The 15,073-nt window shown below is 41.4% G+C and overlaps 1 long non-coding RNA gene across 2 annotated transcripts in view; it reads left to right on the plus strand.

Moving 5' to 3' along the window:
- The window catches only part of LOC148791934 (uncharacterized), a 37,143-nt gene extending 23,411 nt beyond the window's left edge, over positions 1-13,732 (plus strand). The window contains exons 2-4 of one of the 2 annotated variants that reach the window (XR_016076431.1): positions 10,353-10,400; positions 12,652-13,022; positions 13,099-13,732. This is a non-coding gene — a long non-coding RNA (uncharacterized LOC148791934). The remainder of the gene's footprint in view (positions 1-10,352; positions 10,401-12,651; positions 13,023-13,098) is intronic. The other variant, XR_016076430.1, reaches the window with a different exon arrangement.
- Positions 13,733-15,073: the final 1,341 nt, after the last annotated feature.

The following is a 15,073-nucleotide window of genomic DNA, read 5'->3' on the forward strand; positions in this document are numbered from 1 at the left end:
CATCCAAGAAGCTCAACAACTCATGCCCTGAGGTCGCGTCCACAAAACGGTCTATCTTGGGAAGTGGGAAGCAGTACTTATGGATTCAAAATGGGCTTCAAATGGGCTTTACAGATGTTAATTGATTGGATCAATTTATCCTTGCATGTGATGTATGGATGTGTGATGTGCTTTGTACATTGGCCATAAGTACTTGGCCCATGCTGAATCGACAGTGGCTCTTACGCACACCATGGTTGAATGCACATCATTGCCATGGTGCCCCTTTTGGTCATTGGATGACCTCCCTCAGAGGTGGGCCCCACACCTCATGGAGAGGTTATGTGCGGGACCCTAGCCGATTTGGGCCCACCGAAATCTGACTTTATGATAGTTAGTGGAAGCCACTTGGGTTTGACCTAGATCAAAGTAGGGCATAATTTATTGTTCCCTCCAGTTAATATGAGTGCATGTGATAGGAAGATTCATATGATGAACTCCCTAAAGGCCTTCCATCATTAGCATGAGGATGGGTCCTTCAGTAATGAGGAAACACACCAGAAAATTGGCTATCCATTTGCTGTTGGGCTTATCTGAGTGTTTCATAAGATGATAGGGGCATCATAGACCGATGTGGGAGGGGCTTCACCAAAAAATGGGAAATCTCTCACGGTACCTTGGCGTTCACGAATATGATGGGTAAGCACTCACTAGACAGAAAGGTTTACCTGAAAACAGCTCTGAACTTTGTCTGACAGAGGCCAAAGGGAAAGCTCATATGATTAGTGGATATGATCCTTCACAGAAAGGTGGTGGGGTTATGCAGTTGAAACGGTTGGCTCCATGCACCCTATGTGATTTCCCACATTTCCAGAGACAATTTGCAGTCTCCATCACTGAGAAAGGAGGGAAATCTCAGAGATGAATAAATGGAAATGGAACGTAGATTAAAATCCATATCTATGTAATGAACATGAATCAAATTAGGTTGTGGACTGATGTTTGCTCTTTTATCAGAAAATGGCAAATGGACAATTTGCAAAGCTGCTTGATGACAACAAGCTGAAGGGCCCAAACTATGCCGACTGATACAGGAACCTTATGTTGGTCTTGACCTCTAAAAAGTTGGATAAGGTAGCCAAGAATCCTGCCCCGGATCATCCGGGAGATAGGGCTTCTGAGGCCCGAAGAAGAGAATACCAAGAATGGGAGGAGAAAAACTCCCTTGCCCGTTGCTATATCATTACCTCCTTGGACAACCCAATTCAGAGGCAGTTCGATCAGATCGAACTTGCTAAGGACGTTTTGAATAGTCTCAAGACAATGTACGAAGAGCAGAATCATTCTACTCAGCAGAAGGTCTTGAAACAGTTCATGACCGCGCAGATGTCCAACGGCCAACAAGTTCACGACCATTGTCTTCGGATGATGGGTTATATCAATGAATTGGAGGCTCTTGGGTCTAGGCTGGATCTGGTAACATAGGTCGATGCTATTCTCAACTCTCTACCTCCATCCTTTAATCCATTCATCATGAATTACAACATGAACAAGCTGAACGTCAGCTTGCAGGAACTCAGCAATATGTTGCAGAGGGCCAAAGAATTGATTAAAAAGGATGAGCCCATTGCCATGCTTGTTGAAACTAGCAAATCGGGCAAGAAAAAGAAGGCAAAGAGAAAGCCCCAGAAGAAGGCTGCCAATCCCAAGAAACAGAAGAAAGACAAAGCATCGGATGCCTGTCACTTCTGCAAGAAGACCGGCCACTGGAAAAGGAACTGTCCTGCCTATCTGGAATCCAAGAAAGGTAATTTTGAATCTTGTGTTATAGAAACCAATCTATTGGTAGCTTCTGCATCCTGATGTATTGACTCCGGGGCTTCAACTCATGCGTGTAAGTCACTGTAGGGGTTCAAGGTAAGCAGAAGGCTGAGTGAAGAAGAAGTCACGCTCTACTTGGGGACTACTACAACTGTTGTAGCCGCGGCCATAGGAACTGTGGAATTAATTTTTAGAGAATGGCCATTGTACTGAAAGATTATCTTTATGTACAAAATTTAAGAAGAAATTTGATTTCTGTCTCAAAACTGTGTACAGATGGTTATTCTATCTTCTTTAGTAATACAATTACTATTAAAAGAAATAACAGAATCATCGCATACGGGGAACTGGAGAACGGTCTCTATGTTCTACATCCTTCTCTAGAAACTAACATAACCGAAACTACGTTGGCTGAAAACCCCAAGAAAAGAGTCCGCGATACAGTTAATCCCACGTGCCTGTGGCATTACCGACTTGGCCACATCGGTGTTGACCGAATCACAATGTTGGTAAAGGATGGTCCTTTGGATTTTCTAACAGTAGAAGATCTTCCCACCTGTGAGCCTTGCCTACAAGGTAAGATGACCAAACGACCTTTTAACGGTAAGCCTGAAAGATGTATAGGCACACTTGATCTTATACATAGTGATGTGTGTGGTCCCCTGAGTGTTAGGACATGGAATCAACATGTGTATTTCATCACCTTCACCGATGATTTTTCATGATATGGTTACGTGTACCTAATGAGACACAAGTCTGAATCCTTTGAAAAGTTCAAAGAGTTCAGACAAGAGGTCGAGAAACAGTTAGGGAGAGAAATTAAAGCCCTTCGATCAGATCGAGGTGGCGAGTATCTCTCTAACGAATTCAGGGACTACTTAAATGACAATGGGATAGTATCACAATTAGCTCATCTTGCTACACCACAACTTAACGGTGTTTCAAAGAGGAGGAACAGAACCTTATTGGATATGGCCCAGTCACTTCTCATACACTCCGAGTTACACACATCCTTTTGGGGTTACGCATTAGAGACTGCGATCTACGTGCTGAATCGGGTTCCAACCAAATCGGTTCCGAACACTCCATATGAACTTTGGACCAGAAAGAAACCAAGTGTCAGACACTTGAAGATTTGGGGTTGTCCAACACACATTAAAAGAATGAGTGTAGACAAGTTGGAATCCAAGACCAGCCGTTGCTTATTTGTAGGCTACCCAAAAGGCTCTGTGGGTTACCTATTCTATGACCCAAGTGAGCAGAAGGTGTTCTGCAGCCGAAATGCACAATTCTTGGAAACAGATTACATCCTGGACACCCATCATTAGAAAGTAGTTCTTGATGAGGAGAGCTCAGGAGCAGTGGAAGATGTCCCACAAGTTCCAGGTAGTGACCAACCTAGAAGATCCACTCGGGTATCCAGGCCACCGGTCCGTTATGGTTATGACCAGGATAGTTACCTAGTGGAAACCTTGACTAGTGAAGAGGATCCCGTGACGTACGCAGAAGCTATGTTGGACGTAGATTCACAGAAGTGGGTGGAGGCCATGAAAGCTAAGATGGACTCAATGGAGACCAATGGAGTTTGGACTCTAGTAGATCTACCCTCCGAGGTAAAAGCAATCGGTTACAAATGGATTTACAAGAGGAAGAAGGGCCCTGATGGTAGGATTGAGACCTTCAAAGCTCGTTTGGTGGCGAAAGGGTACACTCAGAAAGAAGGCATCGATTATGAGAAAACCTTTTCGCCTGTGGCCATGCTTAAATCCATTAGGATCCTGCTAGCTGTAGCAGCATACCATGATTGTGAGATTTGGCAGATGGATGTCAAAACTGCATTCCTGAATGAAGATCTTACTGAAGATATCTACATGCAGCAACCACAAGGCTTCATTACTGCTGGTCAGGAACACATGGTATGTAAACTAAATAGATCCATTTATGGACTTAAGCAAGCTTCTAGAAGTTGGAACATCCGTTTTGACTCTGCTGTCAAATCGTTTGATTTCAAGCAGAATCCAGATGAACCCTGTGTTTACAAGAAGTACAGTGGAGATAAGGTTACCTTCTTGGTTTTGTATGTAGATGACATTCTACTCATTGGGAATGATGTAGGAATGTTAACTACGGTGAAAGTATGGCTTTCACAGCAATTCTCCATGAAAGATCTTGGAGAAGCCTCCTATATACTAGGTCTTCAACTCTATAGAGATAGATCGAAGCGGATAATAGGATTATCCCAATCTACTTACATTGACAAAATAGTCAAAAGATACAGCATGGAGAACTCCAAGAAAGGAAATGTTCCTTTTAGGCACGGAGTCGCTCTCTCCAAGAAGATGTCTCCCAAGACCTCTGAGGAGATTGAGGGCATTAGGACGTTCCCTATGCCTCAGCCGTAGGGAGCATCATGTATGTCATGCTGTGCACTCGTCCTGACATTGCTCAGGCAATGAGTGTAGTAAGCAGATTCCAGGCCAACCCAGGGCAGTAGCACTGGACTGCTGTGAAAAACATACTTAAGTACCTTCGAAGGACAAAAGAGTTTTGTCTGGTGTTCGATGGTAGCTCACTACAGATCCAAGGGTATACAAATGTTGATTTTCAATCAGATCTAGACGATAGAAAGTCTACATCTGGATATGTTTTCACGATAGGATCGTGTGCTGTTTGCTGGAAAAGCAACAAACAGGGGTCAACTGCAGACTCCACGACCGAGGCCGAGTACATTGCCGCAAGTGAGGCTGCCAAAGAAGCTATGTAGATGAAGAAGTTTGTTCACGAGTTGGGAGTAGTTCCGTCCAGCACATCACCCATCCCGTTGTTGTGTGACAACAATGGAGCCATTGCTCAGGCTAAGGAGCCCCGAGCCCACTCGAAGTCGAAGCACATCGAGAGGAAGTACCACGTACTGTGGGAGATTGTTGGTAGAGGGGACGTCCTGATTCAGAAGGTAGCGTCAGCGGAAAATGTAGCAGACCCTTTGACGAAGCCACTATCACAGAAAGTGTTTGAGAAACACATGGAAAGCATGGGACTCCGGCTTGTACCTGATTGGACCTAACTGCAAGTGGGAGCTATTAGACAGTTTTGTATGCCCTTAGCTTCAATCAGAATGATGTACATTATGAGTTTATTGCAAATGAATAAAAGTACATATTTGATTCATGTTCCCTTGGTATGTTTCTGTGTAATACCCTTAAACTGGACACTTGATGAGACTCGTGTTAGTTTAGAATGTTTACAGCCGGTGGGTCGGTTTGGGGAGACGTATCCTGATAAGGCTGACACTGTTGTGCCACCAAGTCGGTTGGGGTGGCCTGTCTCAGCTGGCAGGGTGAGACCCTAGGCACATATAGTGTAGGATTAATTGAATCTTTGAACCCGACCAGATTTCCAGTATTTCCCTAGACCTTGGAGATTAATGGGCAAAACTGGAAAGTTACACCCGACCCCTAGACTCGATTATGATACTACACTGGGTGTCGGATTGGGCTGTCTTTGATGTACCAATCAGTGAGATCCTTAGCAGGGGTCAAAATCTGGGTATGTTGGGACAGTCTGAGAATTCATCTGAGTGGGTAATCATAGTGACAGGATCAGCCCCTTTGTCGAACAAAGGTAATGATCGGGGATGCACTCTCACTGATGGAAACCAAGACTGCCGGCAGCCGATTTCAATCGTTGAGATTTGTTTTGCAAAATATATTTTATATGAGATATAAAAGTATATATATTATGGTTTCTAAAATGTTTGCAAAAGGTTTTAATTCCCGGGATCCATATAAACAGAGAGTGCAACACTGTTCCTTGCAGCCGAGGGAGAGGTTCTCTCTTGTCGGGCAGTGTTTGATCATTATGGGCTTAGAGGCTGAGTGTAAGACCATTGAGGGCAATACCTGATGGGCTAATCTTGCATTTGCCCACAGTCTTTGGGTGTTACAAGGTGGCTTGGCCTAGGGACCACTTAGGGTAAGTGTTTGGCCCATAGAGCCCATTTGATGGGTTTCAGGGGGTGCACTGTCCATAGCAGTGTATTCGGCCAGGCCTTGTAACAAAGGCTGGGCTAAACCCATGTGGCTGATGTGTAGATCAATGTTTGGGTCCCACGCCATACATGGAGGCCCAACTGGGCAGTAGTTTGGAAGGCTAAGTGAGCACACAACCTTAATGGGCCTAAAGCCCATTTCGAACTGGGCTGATTTGATCAGTTTAAATGAGGGGCGGATCTAGGATTGAATCAGCTGATAGGATTGGGCCTTGACCCTATCCACTCAGAGAGTCCAAGATCTAAATAAGATTTAGATCTAGAAGCCTCTTAATAGGATTAGGAGAGGGCTGATCCAATCTACAAGATAAGATAAGGGTTCTCCCTTATCACTTAAAGGGACTCCTGATCCAAATATGATTTAGATCAGCAACTCCTAATGGGATTAGGAGCTGATCCCTTTAAGCCTATAAAAGGAGGAGGGGGCGGCAGCCTTTAGACACACAACACAAGAGAGGAAAAGATCTCTAGTCTTCAGAGCTGAAATCACAGAAGAAAGTTTTCTGCAATCTCTGCAAAACTCTTTCTTGCCGCCTCCTTCCTGCTGCCGCCAGATCTCCAGTTCGATTTCCATCTTTGTAGAAGAGATCAAGATTTGATCTTGATATTAGCCCTTTGTGGAAGGACTGATTGGAAGCAATGCTCACGTGCCATCTAGCTATTCTTGCGAAGGATCAGGTTCTTGGAGAACACTGCTGATTCTGCTCCATCCTGCACTGCGCCATTTTCAGTGGGAGCATTCTTTGGATCCTTCCTTGGGCGTGAACACCTCCACTGAGAGATAATATTTCTCTGTATCAGGTATACCTCTCTCCCACTCCTTTTGGTTCAGATCTGGTTCAGTTTATGGTTCAAGATTGATCATTGAAAATATGATTTTCTAAATAGGGAATGCGATTCCCAGTTGAAGGAAGAGAAAAATTTTTGAAATTCGCCCCTTTATTCCACATTATTTGGGCGACCATATGATGGATCTCTCATCCCTTCACCATCTTCAGTGGAGGTTGGTTTTATGACTGATTTGGGCGTGAACTTCCACCTTGGGATCTACATTTGTGGTATCCGTATCAGGTATACATCTCCCTCTTAGTTGGTTTCAAATCTGGTCTAATTCAATGCAAGACCAACCCTGAAAAATACAGTTTTTCAAAACATAGGGAATTCGATTCCCGAAAGGCCAGGAGGATTAGAAAATTTTTTGAAATTTCGCCCAACCATCTAGCATGATTCGGCCATCCATATTATGCATCCTAACCCTTTCTTCAGTGTAGATGGAGTAACATAATTTGGCAAGTCTACAACTTGCATTTTTTGGCCTCAAAGTGATATTTTTAGGCATGTATGTTTGCTAATGAAGGTTATAGGAGTGTGAACTTACTCTTGTTACTTGTGAGTCTTCCTATATCAACACTGGGTGTGCTTGTGCATGGTTGATTGGTTCAATTGAAAGAACAGTGCTAGAAGTGGTTGATTTAGAGAGAGAAGATCTTGAGACAGTGCCACACATTTCTGGTTTCTTGGTTTTATCATACATTATTTCTAATTTTGTTTCTTTATTTTTCTTTTTAGGTTGAACATATGTAATGAGCAACTCCAAGTGAACAGAGGGAGACATTGGATCAAAGTTTTATATGTTTATTGTTTATTATGAAGGCATTTTTGAAAATGTTATACATTGGGTTGGATGTTAAGGGTTTAAGGGGATGGGGGATGGGCTACCCCCATTGTGTAGCCCCATGAAGGAAAAAAACACTTGGAATGTAATTCATATTTTTCATAAAATTATATATTTTAATAGAAGTTTATGAGTAAATTGATAAGTTGTAAGTTTCTTTTATTCAAAACAAATGTATATCAATATGGGGATGGAAAGCATCACTATATCATTAGAAGAGTTGTATGTTTTCAAGTTGTTAGTGACTTTCTTAAAATGTCACTAGTTCAATGAAATAGTAATGGTTAATAACACCTATAATAAGCAAAATGCAGATGGTTACAAACATGAAATGTATATACTTAAAAATAATTGTTTGCATAATATACACTCACTGAAAACATAGTTGAAAAGTAATGACGTTTTACCGACCCATTTGTGGATTGTACAATGTTCAATCGCTTGCAAAAAGCATCTATGACCTACCAATAAACATTAATTAGTTATTAGTCAGAAATCATTATAAGTAAAAAAGTGTAGCCATTTATTAAATACTACTAACACCACTTTCCACCCATCCATTATCCATCATAGGCAACATTTCACTTTTAAGGCAAATAATCCCATCATAAATAAGTATTGTTTTCTTGCAAAGAAAAAATCTATTATACTAATATCTAAATGCATCATGATTACTAAAATATGTTACTAATGGATATAGAATTACTTACTCCATATCAGCATTATCATAAAAAAAAAAAATCTTCTTAATTACACTCTTTTCTTTTGTTGTCAATTTAGGGAAATTCTTAGGAGAATGAAATACACAACTCTTAATTTTGCTTGCTTTTGGCCCATGAAGTCTTGCTAACAAAGCAAAACAAAAAAAAAAAAAAACTACAAGTAAGATAATGAATGAAAATTTTATGATGCTAGAAGGGAATGGTGCTAAAAGAACTTTGCCCTATTAGAACCCTTTGGTGAATTTCAAGGAATACCCAATAATAAGTTACCACTCATAGGATTCTGGTTCATTAGTTATTAATTCTTTATTTTTCATACTTCTTTGATATTATAATTAAACTCAATTATGGTACATTAAAAAAAAAAGAATACTCATATAATACAGTGAAAATAATTAGTTTACCTTTGCGAAGTTTGTCCAGATTCAAATATGGAGATCTGGAATGTGATTCTGACTTTTATTTTCGTGATTCCCTTTGCATCAAAGATGACCCTTGGTCCCATTCTTTACTTGCATTAATCATGTTATGCTTTGAAATATTTTTACTAGCCGCTAAACCTTCCGTTAAGGGAGGATACTCCAGAATTATAAGACTTGAAGAAGATGAGGCTGGTGCAATATCCCTTTAAAAAGTATTAAGTCGTGGAATGATATGGTTCATTTCTCTGGTGTCATCATGTCTTGAAGCTATCATATTCATTAATTCTTTAAGATTCAACTCAATCACTTTATATATTTCATGTATTTGTCTTGCTAATGCTTCAACGTGATTCACTAGATATTTTAAAATGTAACCATTTGATCCCTGAAAGACACCATAACAAGTTATTTTGCATCATTGAAATTATAGGAAATAAAACATTATAAATACAACCAAATTTACCTCATCTTTTGTAACACCTTTTATGGAACTCTTGGATGAGATACTTGCTTGGGAGTCTTCTCTTCGTAAACCAATTTCAATTTATCTAATAAATTTTCTTTTAAACCATCAACACGCTTTTTCAAGTTCTCTAAGACTTGCAATATTTCTACCAACTATAACAAATATGCAAGTATATGATTTATTGTAATCAAAACTATAAATGAATAAAATCTTAGTAGCACATTCATATCACTGTATTGTCTTCCTTTTCAAAAGTCTCCACCTTTTTATCTTCTTTGTTTAAACTTTCCATAACTTCAATTAAATTCTTCTGTCAATGAATTTAATACATAGTTAGAATAATAGTTATAAAACTTGTTTTGTGAATCAACTTAAAAAATGCTCATGCAATGTTAGTTAGAAAAAAAAAAGGTTTGATGATGATTTCAAATTTCCTTAGATGTATGGGCATAACATATGCAGTAATTAGAAGCTAATATATAAGGCTAAGGAAATCCTTAGATGTATGGAAAAATACAGCACTAGTAATAGCCTTTATTTAGAGAAAAAAGGTTTGATGATGATTTCAAATTTCCTTCTTTCCAAAAGCCAAAATCCTAAAATCCTAGGTTTATTTGCAGTTGTGACATCATATTAGAATTGTGTTTCTTTCGGAAGCATTGTAAGAACAAACATCACATAAAAGTTATAAAACTTGTTTTGTACATTGAAACATCACTTTATATATTCTTTTGTTTACATGGGATTTGAAGCTAGAATATTTATTTATATTGTTCTTAATAGGCTAATAGTTTAATGTTAACATTCGGTGATGTTTAGACAAAAATAAGCTCTCATTTGACAAATTGTGCAGGTGTTTAAGGCTTTAAGCATACTATTTTGGTTACTTTTTTTTTACTTTCTTATATTTTAAGACAATAATCAATTCTGAAGTCTTGTTCAATCTTCATTAATTGTTGGTCACACTTTACGCTTGTTTATTTAATTTAACATGCTACTTGGAATATAGCCTTTTGTGGGTAGTTTGAACCATTACCAGGTTACTAGGTGAAGAGGGACTGGAACCTAGCTATGGTATCAACTTGTAAAATATGCATAATACATGTCAAACAATCATTTTCAGTTTGATAGTTCGATATCATTTAGTGTAGAAGCATTATTCTTTAATATATACTTATCATCTTTTCATGTTCCTTTCTTTTGGTCCATTATGATCTAGGTGACAGGGTTTAGATCTTGGAAACAACCTCTTTGTGTATTTGTAGGGGTAAGGCTGTATGTAGCATCTACCATTTCATTATTATATATCTATATTGGTTGTTGATGGTGCACGATCTTGTCACTCCTATCTGGAAATGGCTGCGCTCCTAGCTGACGACGGACGAGAGCTACCTGTAAGGAAGAAGAAGGATCCCGAGAGGGTTTTCCTGGTGGGAACACTCCAATGTTTAAGTTAGTAAGTTGGGAGAGCAAAAGAAAGAGAGAGTTGTAGAGAAATTAGAGAGCTAAAAGTGATGATCACGCAATACCTTTGCCCATGGGGGTCGGGGTCCTTATATACTGGTCTTTTGACATGTCAGGTACAACCACCTCCGAATCTCTGCTGTGGCGATTTGTTGTCAAATAACGGCTTGGAGTGGCTGGTCGTTATTTGTCAGAGCTGAGCTGTCAGGCAAAGGTGGTCGCTGCAGAGTATGGCCCTACCAGACAAGAAACAACCTCTAGTGATGGCAGGCACGACGCCGCCAGGCGAGAGACGTGGGTGCAGTCTGGCAGGTACGATTGTCAAGTAGAAAATCTCCTATGATACGCCGAGCTGCTCTGCAGCGAGCTACCTAATACCGAGCTGTCGGTGATGCGCCGAGGTGCTTCTCCGAGGCGGGCCCTTAAGAGCCTACTTAAGTTTAGGCAGGAGCGACCTTATCCTAGTCAAGGGGGTGATGAGCTTAACCCGAGGTGTCTTCAGCTCGGGATGCTCCCTACTTGGGAGGGTCTTAGCTTGGGGTGCTCCCTATTCAGGAGTCTTAACTTGGGTTATCGGAATATCATTTTGTAGCAAGCTGTCACTTTCAGCGGGCTGGGTCAACGAGCTTTGTTACGTTGAGTTGTACCGAACTCATTATGCTGAGTTGTCACTTATGTCGAGTCACGTTCACGTGTCCCCTTTTTATGAGGTCGGGCCAAATCACCCTCCATCAATTGCCCCCCACTCCCCGGGCCAGGGGTCCTGACCTGGTGCGGGGAGTTCATGGCGTGATGGGTGGATTTGGCTCAAGGTTCAGGCCGTCCAGTCAGACAGTTCATCGGTCGGACCAGTTCGGTTGCTCGGCTCAATCAAGGATAACCCGGGTTGTGTACAGTTCACGCACGGACATCACGTGATCTATAGACTCCGCGGACGCCAAAAAACATGCTAAACTGATTTCACCTCGGGGGTCGCGCAACCAGTTTTCTTGAGAGCCGTTGGATCGTCCTGATCTTGATCGTTGATCCCCTGACCTTGCGGCTATAAATAGGGGGGACCCGAGTCATTTTCTTCGCCATAAGTTCACTAGTGTTCGCCTTGAGGTCGCGGTTAAAATCCTCAGCTCGGGTTTTCTAGTTCGTCAGTCCTTCAGTTCGGTCTTTCTTCTTGGTGAGTCTCCCCTAGCTTTTCTATTTTAGTTTGGTTTAGTTCAATAGTCATGTCGCAACTTAGTTTTGATAGTCTCTTAGATGAGCCCGAGGAAGGTACCTCGGCTCAGGTCAGTCCTCCCGAGGTGGAGTCATCCTAGGAGGCACGAGAGGCCGCAAATAATCTGGCGTCTACTTCTCATCAAGGTCAGGTGCCGGATAGGTTCGGTCCCTTGATGCTGACCGTAGATAAACTTAGGGCTTTGATAGGTCGATACCACCTCCCGAAAGAGTACATCTACAGTCTCCCCGTAACTAACTTCCCTTGGGAGCACAATCATAACGAGATTGTAATCTTCGAAGAGCAACTCGTGGCTGGTCTTCGCTTACCTTTGCATCCCTTGATCATCGAGGTTCTGAAGTTCTTCGACATTACTATAGACCAATTACACCCAAACTCAATTTGGGATGTAGTAGGGACGATCTCTCTTTTTTACGAGTACTGTCTACCTCTCGACCTCAAAATTTTTTCTTCTATTTTATCGATTAAGAGAAATTCTTCCTGCATCCTTCCTGAGCATAGACGAACCTATTATCTGTCACCTCGCCCAGGCTATAAACTTTTACACGAACTACCCAATAAGATCCCGGCCTGGAAATGGAGTTATTTCGTAGTTCGCAATCCCACAGGGTGGCCTTTCCCTACCCATTGAAGGGCTGCCATTCAGGATTCTGGCGTTAGGCTAGACCTGAAAACAAGGAAGACACTCCAATCATGGGTAGAGCTCGGCTTCCACTGCAAGGACTACCTTTCCGAAGATAAGCACGTGCAGGCCGGCTTGAGTTATTTTCAACAGTTGGTATTGTATTCTTGTTGACGTTGCTAACGCCAAGTTTTGTGGCAGCTCCCATGCATCTCAGCACGGACAAGCTTCTAGAGCGGATGAAGGGAAAGAAGAAGAAGCGAGCTACTAAAAGAGCTCGTATTGAGTCTCCAGAGCCCGTCATCCCTGTGCCCAAACAGCCTTCCAGTGCGCCTCCGGTGATCGACTTGGAGTCGGAGAAGGTCCCACCTCGTGTGCCCGAGACATCTTCGGGACTCGCCCCTACGAAAACCATTGCTTCTTCGGGGAGCGAAGGATCAGTTCGGAGTATCCTGACCTCGCAATATAGCCTTCAAAAGAGCAAAGAGGTTGTATACTCTGAAGAGGTCGCCAGTTGGGAAGAACTAACGCCTGCTCAGCTCGAAGCTCGGGCGGCTACCCACTACATGGTGGTAAGTCTTGTTTTACTTCAATTTTTTTTTTTTTTGTATTTGTAGCCTTGGCGGTACTAACTTATATTCTTGGCAGGTGAACTTCGCTGTACACGCCTTGACCTACCAGTCTGAGCAGCACTTAAAGCGGGCTCCAGATCAGCCACCTACTGAGCTTGAAGCCTTTGCGGTAGCCCTCCGCCCTAGCCTCGACCAATTCTCCCTCGAACTCCTCCGAGCTCTTGTAATCCTGGACAACCTTGACTTTGGCCTCCTCCATGGCGTTAAGGAGAATCTGAATTCGCTTCTTGACATCTGCCTCGAGGTTCTCCACCTTACGCTCCAGACTCGCCTTCTCTGACATCAGTGACTCGATAAGCTCTTTTTGAGCTCGCACACTGTTCTCCAGATGATGGATCTTGCCGCGAGCTAAATTCAGTTCAGTATGAGCCTCATGGGATGAAAAGATGGAATCTGTACATTGCTACAGTGGGATGCATGTCAAGTTCATTTCTTCTTCTCCTTTGTTGTCGCCAAGGCCCACCAACAAGGTTTGAGTAAGGGCTCCAACTTGGGCCGGGTTAGGCCAAATCCAATTGAGCCGGATTTAACTTTATATTTGGATGTATAAATATTATAGAAACATATATTTATGTATGCAAGTTCTCATGTTTATATATTTATGCATGCATATTGTGTAAAAAATTTTAAATTTTAAATTTAAAGGCAGAATGGCAAATTTCTTAAAATACCTCTATGGTTTAGGAAATTGACTTATGCACCCCTACTATTTAGAAATTAACTTAAAGTACCTCCAAGTTTTCTAACAATTGATTAAACCCTCATTGTCGTTAACATTCATAACGAAAAAATGGAAAAGACTAATTTACCCATTATTCTTCTTTAAATTTTCAAAATGAAACATTTCAATAAATCTACTGCAATAGCACCCGACCACTAAAAACTCCAGCTTAACCAGGAATCCCTATTACATCAATTGTTCCTCCTGAATTGACCAACAAAACCACTGTAGCGGGCACTTTGAAACCAGAATCCAAGGGAACAGTCCCCAAGTCAGCGCCCAATGGTCGTGCATGGAGGCTTGATGATGTCTTTAGTCGATAGAGTCTGCCTAATCTCTCAAAGCAATGTTAGTTTTCTAACAAACGTCTAGCGATGTGATCATGAAACCAAAGTTCAAAATATCGATATATCCAATACGTTGGTAGAGGTGTAGCCATATCGAAACTTTAAACCTTGCATGTAACCATTAATTGATCTCACGGACTCCAGTTTACTACCATGCTCATGTGGATTTCGTCTTTGTTTATTTTGCTACGAGGATTCTCGAGGATGATGGGCGTTGTTCTGGCTGGAGGTAGCAGTATGATGTAGACTAGGAGATGGGTGTGAATGGAGGTGCTCAACCATTACACTTGCCTCATTGTTGTAGCATGAATACAAGGTCCTTAGGGAGTCTTTGTATTCTCAGAATATAATGCTTGCGGGATTTTCTTTCTTTTTTAGCATGTCTTTGCATGGTCTGTTCACCACTAGAGCTCTGATTTTCCTTCATAAAGATGTGAAATATAAGATAGGGATATGAAGCACTTTGGGAGCTCAACTAAACCTCTTTTGAGTTTGATTCTTACATGTATTGAGTTTCATTTTGAAAATTTGAAGAACAATAGAAGGCAAAAGTGACCACAAAAGGGTAAAATTGGGTTTTAAAAATATTTTATACATCATGTGGTGTCACATGCATATGGATTGTAATGGACCCTAAAAGCAGGGTAGGGCTAGTCAATTGTCAGAAAGCTTAAGGGCACTTTAAGACAATATGTAAAAGGCAGGGATAGATCTAATCAATTTCCTAAACCATAGGGGGTACTCTAAGAAATTTTCCCTATTTCTAAAGGGTTCGACTATGATGCTAGAAAGACATGATTATGGAAAAACTTACAACCAATCAACCAGCATCATAAAAGTACTAATCAATCAGGTGGATTTTCATCAAAGTTAATTCACGAGGGACTTGTGATTGGTTAAAGCCTTTCCGATATCATACCTTT

This window comes from Nelumbo nucifera, chromosome 5 (assembly GCF_055504915.1).
Source record: "Nelumbo nucifera cultivar China Antique chromosome 5, China Antique-T2T, whole genome shotgun sequence".
NCBI lineage: Eukaryota > Viridiplantae > Streptophyta > Magnoliopsida > Proteales > Nelumbonaceae > Nelumbo > Nelumbo nucifera.